Source organism: Leptinotarsa decemlineata, unplaced genomic scaffold, assembly GCF_025532065.1.
Source record: "Leptinotarsa decemlineata unplaced genomic scaffold, Ldec_3_MD MMD2_tig00026330_RagTag_RagTag, whole genome shotgun sequence".
Taxonomy (NCBI): Eukaryota; Metazoa; Arthropoda; class Insecta; order Coleoptera; family Chrysomelidae; genus Leptinotarsa; species Leptinotarsa decemlineata.
The window spans coordinates 9303575-9313623 of NW_027412690.1; the positions used below are offsets into that span (position 1 = coordinate 9303575).

Sequence of the window (10049 nt, forward strand, 5' to 3'; positions counted from 1 at the left end):
GATAGGTGAAAGCACTCGAATGGCCTATAAATAGTCGGATCTCGGAGGAATAAGTCCAGTTATTACCCGAAGACCATTATCGATACTAACAATCGAAACGTCGTGACATAACTTGGAATTTCAAATCAATTTATATTAGACAATGGAAGTCCGAACTGATGAAATACAGGCACAAAGTATGTGCTGTGCGGTTTTCACATTTTCTCAACTCCCGATAGTCCAAGTTTCTACACATAATGATTTAAACCACAGTGACTTGAGTCGGTTAACTTATTAGATCTCGTCTTCCGTAGTCTACCAATTGTTTGGTTTTTCCAAAAGAATGGGCCAACAGACGCATATTTCAACAGAAGTCTGACAGTCTTCTTGCAATCCGAGTATCCAGTGTTTGTTTAGCAAGTTTACTAAAAAAACAATTTGTTCAGGACAGTCTCGACTCACCTACACTGTAGGTTAATGGACTGACATCTATCAGAAAATAACTATTCCTCTGGGTTATATCACGAAGGTCGTTGGATTATATATCCAACAGGTGTCAGTGCAGGAATCCTCACAGAAGTATTTTCTGCATATGCTGTTGGTGATACAACTGCTGGAGCCTAATAAAATCGTTTGCAGCGCCCTTCCTTGTAATGAAATCAACATGTTGAGGCTTTTCTTGTTGTTTCACATGAGTGACTGGCGTAGATATCCGCTGCATATCATCTTGAATATATATGCCTCACTTCTGCGACTCTGACGACTTGCACTAGCGAGGTTACTCTACCAAAAAGCTTCATGAGTGAATTCAGCTGTAGTGTCTTCGATCCCTGCTCTATCTGCACTCATTATTTTTTCCTCGTGCATGAAGTTTTAAATCATTCCTAGAATGATGTGACGTTCAGTATCAATTATTAGTCTGCTGACAGTGTTGGGCTGATGGTCTTGTAGATAACCAGGTAGGGCACTCTCTAAAAACTAGAGTGATCCACCTAAGCCATTCACTCTAAGAGCTATTTGCTGTAGAGCACCAAGTTATTTCTCTGTACGTGATCATTGGTTCCATAATGAAGATTTTTCCATAGATTCTCCTACATATTCATAGAAATAGTCTGGCGTTGTGTAGAAACTTTACCAACTGATCGTCGATTTTCCAGATTGACAAGCTACTGGTGGTTATTCAAGGAAAATGCACATAATCAACTCGCCTATTTGTCTGTCCAGTATCGTTTTAAGAAGGCAGATTGAAACACTTGTGCAGACGAGTGATGAGATCTGAAGAGAAGAGAAAATTTACCATCTCCGCCGGGAGATTTGGAAAGTTGAAATATTTGAATCGACCATTCAACCACCAGTGCTGTGATAATGTTCTTGGCGACCACCTAGACATTCTGTTTAGATGCTCATTGGTTTTCTATTACAAGCTCTAATCTTTATCGTGCTGAGAGGTACATGCTCTCACAGAACTTCCTTCATAACTCCCATCTATATTTATCTGGCATATTCGGACAAAAGGTCCAAGCTTTCTAGTCATTGGGTTATGAGAAGAACTATTTGACTATATGTTCCCATATCCATTTTCATGTGAGTAAGTGTATCTTGTGATCAAGATATCCTAGGGTTGTCAGACTGCCTGTGTGTGCTAGTTCAGTTAGCGTTAACCAGGGTGCACCTCAAGGACCCGAACTAGCCCTATATGTGTGAATTATCTTTCAAGTTCACTGAACCGCCATACGATAAATAAAAAAATGACTCCCCTTTGGTCTTCCCAATTTTCTGATTGTTAATCGCTGCAGTAGTTGTAACTACCAGTTGCTCATTCATCATCTGGATTGAATAATATACCACTGAGATCTTGTACAATATAACAGGCTACCCAAATTAAAGTGAAGCCCAAAAACAAAGTAAACGTGAATTAACACAAGACGGTTAGCTGCAAAGCCTCCGAAAGGAGATTCGATGTATTTCACTGGTTTAATTAGGCTCTAGTTCCATCTAGTTGCCTTGCAGTGAAAGCTGTGGTGAAAGACAGAATGAAACTTGTTCAGCTATCGATGTCAATGCTTAGCTTTATAACTGGGGAACCTCTTTCATCTTTGATATTGTGGATTGAGTCTTCCGTCTGTCTCATAGATGACAGCTTAGTGAAGGAGGATGTCATTGCTTCCACTCACAGATGTCACAGGGCTGCTTTCATCTATTTGTCTTGCAGACAAATACAGAAGACAAATCTCATTCGGCGGCCGATGTCAAAATTTGGCTTTGCAACAGTTATAAAACAACAGGAATTCCAGCTCAAAATGCCATATATTTTCTTATGGTGCTTCATTCGGGACTTTTTTGGGCCTCAGGCCAAGTTTACACGGAAGGGACAAAGGAAGGGACGCCTTGTCTCTGTCAGACGTCCATCATGTGTGAACCGAGCCTTAGCCTTCAAAGCCCACTTCAGAACACCTCCACTCCTCCACTTTTACCGTCATACAGTCGACCAATCAGAAGCTACCGCGCGTACTGCGGGAAATTCAAATCCAGTAGATGAACAAGGCCGATACGAGCTCAAAATCACATATATTTCCTTATGGAGCTGAGCTTTTTGCAATTTTAGGTCAAACAGGAGTGGGGGAAAGAAACGTGTGACGTAATCGATGAGGATGGAATGAGTATCGTAGAAATTCAAAGAATGTGATCCCCCTCGCCCTCAGCCCCCTTAGTACTCCACCTCACCTCTTGGGCCTTCTTGTCACGTGATCCTGAATAAAAAAAGTTCATAGGTATGAGTTTTGAACCCAGGACGTTGGCGTGGTAGCTTCTAACGGGAAAAGTGGAGTGCAGTGGAGGTGGTCTGAAGTGGGATTTGCAATTTTAGGTCAAACAGGAGTGGGGAAAACGTGTGACGTAATCGATGCAATATGGAATGAGTATCGGAGAGATTCAAAGAGCGTGGGTCCCATTGTCCTCGGTCCCCTTATTACTCCGCCTCACCGCTCAGGCCCCCTTGAGACTCCGCTTCACCCCTCGGGGCCCCTTGACACGTACCTGTCACGTGATCCTAATAAAAAAATGTTAAGCTTCGTAAGAAAATACATGGGATTTTGAGCTCGTCCCGGCCTTGTTCATCTACTGATTTGAATTTCCCGCCTTACGCGCGGTAGCTCCTGATTGGTCGACTGGGTAATGACGAAAAGTGAAGGAGTGGGCTCTGAAAGTCTCAAGCCTCGTTCACACAGAATAGACGTATGTCAAAGACAAGGCGCTGACCTTTGTCCCTTTCGTGTGAACTGAGCCTGAGGTCCAAAAAACGCCAGAATGAAGCGCCATAAGAAAATACCCGGGATTTCGAGATTGAATTCCTGTTGCTATATTACTTGCAACTGGTCGATATTTCACATAAAATTGAAAGAAGTATAATTGTCAAGTGTATTTAAAAGAAAGTGTAACTATCACCTGATTATTAGTTTTGACATACGTACATTTGTTATAGATATAATTGTTAAAATGATTCCACTCACATCTGAATCAGGGGTTTCCTTACCGAATGCATTTCTAACTCAGATTTGATTGTTCACAGACTTGGGTAAGGTAACGTAATACAGTTCTGGTCAGCATAACGATCATTTTCCTCTAGCAATCGAGGTGGTGGCAGGTTCGTAATGAAATTATTTGTGCAGGTGTGTCGCGCGGGTCTCTTCGGCGGCCCCGTAGCTTACGGCACCTGCTGCCACCGCTGTTTCTGGCGCTGCCGCTGCTGAGGCTGGCGTGACGCCCCCGCTGAAAACAGCTGAAAACAGCATGCCTACTTACCTCACGCTCACACGTGAGTCTCTATCTATCTATCTCTATTTCTTTCATTCTTGAACTGAAGGAACCATCTCTGATCAATAAGAAAATCAAGGTGAAGTTTCTCTCTCGACCAAAAACACACAATTGAAATATCTTCACGAGACTGATTTTGCTCGAGTATGAGCAAACGCGGCACCTATCTTACTCACAGTTTTCTCGTGTCCAAATTTTCAGATGATATACGATGTACCGCACTTTTTGAAATACCCACTGACTCTGCAAGCTCGCGCACTTTCAGTCCATGATTATTCAGTACCGCTTTGTGGATTTTTTCACGGTTTCTGAAGTTGTCACCTCATTTGGTCCACCACTGCGATGCTCGTCTTTCAAATAAAAGTATGTACTACATAACGATAACCGATTTTCTCTATTTTCACTAATTCACCGAAAACGTTGGCTAATAATGGCTGCCAAACAAATAGTGAACAACGCAGCGTCTTCAAACTTGAAATATATGCTTTATAGATTTTTCAGATAGATTTCTAATACCGTGATATTTTTTGAACAACTACCGCCATCTCTAGGTCAGGCCGAGTATTTCTAGGACCACCCTGGTACAAATATCAACGACATATGACAACTGAAACGGAGGAAAAATACAAAGAATAGCCAACTCGGCAAAAAACAAATAAGCTACAAATAAAATCCCTATACTATAGGGCCGATGACTCAAATGATCAAAAAGTTCATGAAAAAAATTAATTCTTATAAATGAATGTTTGAAGGTGGTTGACAATGTTTCGTGGTGTATTTCATCAGTTCGGACTTCCATTGTCTGATATAATAAAAATTGATTTGAAATCCCTGAAAAAAATTAAAGAGATTGACCAAAAATAACAATTTTATCATACAAAAAACTGATATTACAAAGAAATAACATGCAAGCAACAACCAAAAAAAGTAAAAAGTTTAAATATCAATGAAAGGTAAAAAATAAAAAAATAAAAATATTATTAACAAAAAATGAAAAATATAAATTAAATGATTCCAAACCAAGTTACGTCACTTTCGATTGTTAGTATCCACAATCGTCTTCGGGTGATAACTGGACTTATTTCTCCGAGATCTGACTATTTATAGCTCATTCAAGTGCTTTCACCTATCCCCTCTTCCCTCTCTCCGCTTCATTATTTTTAGCGGGAGATGGCCGTCTGGCGGGAGTTGGTCGTTTTTCGCTTGATTAGAGGTTTCCATATGTTACGTATCCCTACGCTAGCTTGACTAAATGCGTTGTTAGACAACATATACGCTGCTTCTTCGAATTTTCTCCTGAACCAGTGTTCGTCTTTGTAGATGATTTCAGCTCGAGTCCACTTGATAATATGTTGATGAGTCCAAACATGCTCTGCTATTCCGGATTTGCTGGTTTCTCCTCGCTGTGTGTGTTTCTTGTGCTCAGCAATGTTCTCCAGCAATGACCTCTTAGTTTCACCGATGTATGATTCTCAGCACTCGCAGGATATCTGGTAGATGCATTTCTTGAAATCGCAGTCCGCGTTTGGGGGCCTGGTTTTCGTGAGGCTGCTACGAATAGTGTTCCCAGATCTGAATCAGGTTCTGATGTTATACTTGGACCCAATCCTTTTTATCCTTTCCGATAATCCTTTGATGTAGGGAAGTACAAGTACTAGTTGTGGCGGTTTCTTTTCCTTGTGGAGCTCTTGCTGTCTTCTAGCTGAAGCCTGTTCTACCATCACTCTGGAGTAACCATTCTGTTGAAGGTCATTTTTGATGATGCCCAGTTCCTTTTCGAGACCTTCCTTTGTACTACAAAGCCCGAAAGCACGGTCTAGTAGAGTCTAGTAGATTCCTCTCTTAGTCGATTGAAGGTGGTTGAATTTCTGGTTCAGATACTGTCCTATGTGAGTGGGTTTTCGATATACTGATGTTTCCCATTTAGTGTCGGTCCTTTCACTAATACGTCTAAGAAAGGAAATTTGTTGTGGACTTCCTTCTCCATTGTGAAAGTGACGTAACTTGGTTTCGGATCATTCAATTTTTATTTTTCATTTTTTGTTAATAATATTTTGATTTTTTAATTTTTCAGCTCTTATTGATATTTCAATTTTTTATTTTTTTTTTGGTTGTTGCTTGTATGTAATTTCTGTGTAATTTCAGATTTTTGTTTAGTAAAATTGTTGATCTTTTTAATTTTTTTCAAGGATTTCAAATCAATTCATATTATATTAGACAATGGAAGTCTGATGGAATATATTATAAATGAACTTGTATTATAATCAGATTGAGTGAAAAAAAGAAAATTTTAGTATATGATTATGAGTTTCATGGATAATCATTTTAGAAGATGAAATGAGCTGTTGAGAATGCAAAAAATAATAATTAGTGGCATAGCAACATTTTTCTGTGATGTTTCGGTAATCCAACTGATGGACTGGTTAGGCGAAAGATTCGTGAAAAAAACATAATTGATTTTGCCTTTGGGATGTTTTGGTTGAATGAAAGTGAGTTTGAAAGTCTATCAACTCAGGAAATTTGGTAGCCATTTGCAGTTCAACATTTAGAAGCAGGACACATTGAATTCTGCCAAGTATGAACCGTTTCGATATCATGAATTCTCTTCATAGATCCCTGAAGATGAACTTGGTGACGTTTGAAATACTGTCAAAACAAGTAGTAGTTCTTTTGGTTCTTCTTCTAAATATTCCACCACTCGCACAGATTTGTAATCAATCATGAAAATACGCATAACTACTCAAATTCGAACCATGATGGTAAGGAATGAATTGTGATGAAATTGTCTGTTTTAGAGTCCCACTGAATAATAACAAAAAACGACTCTAATTTTTTTGATTGCGACCCCAGAAAATTTGAAATTTTTGGTATAGCTCTATGTTGTTCATTCTCATTGATATCTTCATTTAAACTCATACATGAAATTTTCCAATTAGCTATATATACACGTTGTCGTACAACTTGGGCTTTCCTCAACTTCCAAATTTGTAAATCAGGCTTGATTGTTGCAATTTTCAATTACATTTCATCTTATATTTTTCTGAACCTAGGAGAGCAAAAGAGGGTGAAAAGTTGAAACCAGTAATATAATTCCAATTTGAGAGACGTCTATTTCGGTTTAATATTTCGCTTTAATTATGTATCTTTGGAGTCCAAACTGGATGAGAAAAACTGATTCCCGTGAAAGATAAGAATGAGGTAATTTTGTTGATATTTTTTATTGCAGAATAGTTGATCAGGGATGGTGAATTCAAAAAATATGTATCAATTATTATTTCCGTAAGCCATGTCACCACCTCTATATGTTGCTTAATTTTATTTGCATGACATTTTTTATAGCTATGTGTTACTATTATAGATGTTGCCCAAAATGTTGAACATTTTTTATATTGACTGGAACACTGCCGCTAATTTCCATCACATTACCGTACTCACTTACTGTATTTTGTTTTAAATTGAATGTGTAGTGATTTCAACATTAATAATAATAATACCAATAATAATAATAATGTCGTTTATTCATGATTAAAAATAATGTACAAATCATATGAATGGATGAATAAATAACTGATCAAAAAGTAACCTAATACTTGTTTCGAAATGGTGAAACAAAAATAGAAACACATTAAATATAAATAGGATATAAAAAGCTGACAAAAGTCTAAACAATTTTCAAATTTTCCAAAAACACATATACATTCCTTGCGTACACACCAAGACATCTAATATTTACAGGATGATAATTTTAAAACTTGTCAAACGTTTCAACTGCAACTGCGGCAGTCATCTTCAGTGGCGTGGTCAAAGTTCTCTATCAACTGAAACTGAAAATAAAATCAATAAATAAAATTAGAATAAATAGCTGAAATATCAATTACATATAAGCAATAAAATGTGGAATGAAAATAAAATTGAATTATTCGAATGAAATATTCAAGATAAGCGATAAAAACGACCACAAAGTAAAAATAAAAATTTGAAAAAATGTCAAAAAATATAAGAAATTAAAAATGAATAAAACAGAAAGAACAAAAAACTTGATACATGAAAAAAATTAAATTGAAAAATAAAAATAAATGAACAAGATTCAAACCAAATTACTTTGAGTAACTTGGTTTGAAATTTCATCAGTTCGGACTTCCATTGTCTAATATGATATAAAGTGATTTAATATCCCAGAATAACAAAAATTAAAAAGATTAAGCAAAAATAACAATTTTATCAAACGAAAAACTGAAATTACAAAGAAATAACATACAAGCAACAACCGAAAAAAAATAAAAATTGAGATATGAATAAAAGCTGAAAATTGAAAAATTGAAAAATATCAATAACAAAAAATGAAAAATAAAAATTAAAAGATTACAAACCAAGTTACGTCACGACGTTTCGATTTTTAGTATCCACAATCGTCTTCGGGTGATAACTGGATTTATTTCTCCAAGATTTATATATATATATATATAGGTCATTCGAGTGCTTTCACCTATCCCCTCTTCCCTATCTCCGCTTCATTGGTTTTAGCGGAAGATGACCGTTTGGCGGGAGTTGGTCATTTTTCGCTTGATTAAAGGTTTTCATATGTTACGTATCGCTACGCTAGCTTGACTAACTCTCTGGCCGAGTCTGGTTGAGATACGTGGAAGACACCTTCACAATAAAGAACCATGGGAATGCAGAACTAGACAGTTTCCTGAAGCACATCAACAACGTAAGTCCTTCCATCGCTTTCACAATGGAGAAGGAAGTCCACAACGAATTGCCTTTCTTAGACGTATTGGTGAAGAGGACCGTATATCGAAAAACCATTCACACAGGACAGTATCTGAACCAGAAATACAACCAACTTCAGTCGACGAAGAGAGGAATCATCAAGACTCTACTGGACCCTGCTTTCGGGCTCTGTAATACAAAGTAAGGCCTCGAAAAGGAACTAGGCATCATCAAAAATAACCTTCAACAGAATGGTTACTCCAGAGTGATGGTAGAATAGGCTTCAGCTTGAAGACAGCAAAAGCTCCACAAGAAAGAGAAGCCTTCACAACCAGTACTTGTACTTCCGTACATCAGAGGACTATCGGAAAAGATAAGAAGGATTGGGTACAAGTATAATATCAGGACCTGTGTCAGATCTGCGTAGCAGCCTCACGAAAACCAGGCCACCAAACGCGGACTGCGATTCCAAGAATTGCATTTACCGGATACCCTGCGAGTGCGGAGAAACATACATCGGTGAAACTAAGAGGCCATTGAAAGTTCGCATTGCTGAGCACAAGAAACACACACAGCGAGGAAAAACCAGCAAATCCGGAATAGCAGAGCATGTTTGGCCTCATCAACATAGTATCAAGTGGGCTCAAGCTGAAAACATCCACGAAGAGGAACACTGGTTTAGGAGAAAATTCAAAGAAGCCGCGTATATGTTGTCCAACAACGCATTCAGTCGAGCTAGCTTAGAGATACGTAACATATGGAAACCTCTAATCAAGGGAAAAACGATCAACTCCCGCCAAACCGACATCTCCCGCTAAAACGAATGAAGCTGAGATAGGGAAGAGGGGATAGGTGAAAGCACTCGAATGATCTATAAATAGTCAGATCTCGGAGGAATGAGTCCAGTTATCACGAAGACGATTGTGGATACTATTAATCGAAACGTCGTGACGTAACTTGGTTTGGAATCTTTCAACTTTTATTTTTCATATTTTGTTAATAATAATTTTCAATTTTCAGCTTTTATTGATATCTCAATTTTTTTTTTGTTGTTGCTTGTATATTATTTCTTTATAATGCCAGTTTATTGTTTAATAAAATTGTTATTTTCGGTGTTTTTTTTTTCAGGGATTTCAAATCAATTTATATATTATTAGACAACGGTCCGAACTGATGAAATACACCACGAAACATTGTCAACCATTTTGAAACATACGTTGGTTTGAAATCTTGGAAATTTATTGTTTTTTTTATATTTTTCTATTGATTTTTTGGTTTTTCTTATTTTTTTATATATAAAGATATAATAATTTCTATTTCAAATATTTCTAATCTTTTAATTTTTACTTTCACAGTTTATTGCTTAATCTAATTGATATTTTGAGCTATTCATTCTCATTTTATCTGTTCTTTCATAGATCTCGAATCAGAATCATATCAAACAATGGGAGTCCGAACTAGTAAAAAATTCAATAAGTATTCCCTGAGATATCACAATTTGAATTTGACTCATAAAATCAGAAAAAAAATTTTGGAACAGCCTA

At 37.2% G+C, this 10049-nt stretch overlaps 1 protein-coding gene across 7 annotated transcripts in view; it reads left to right on the forward strand.

The window, feature by feature from the left end:
- Positions 1 to 10049, forward strand: part of LOC111503217 (cubilin) — a 278475-nt gene that overhangs the window by 246088 nt on the left and 22338 nt on the right. The window contains exon 15 of one of the 7 annotated variants that reach the window (XR_012467349.1): positions 3648 to 3793. The exons of the other annotated variants lie outside the window; for them this stretch is intronic. The gene's annotated coding sequence lies outside the window, so the exon portion shown is untranslated. The remainder of the gene's footprint in view (positions 1 to 3647; positions 3794 to 10049) is intronic. 7 annotated transcript variants of the gene reach the window in all.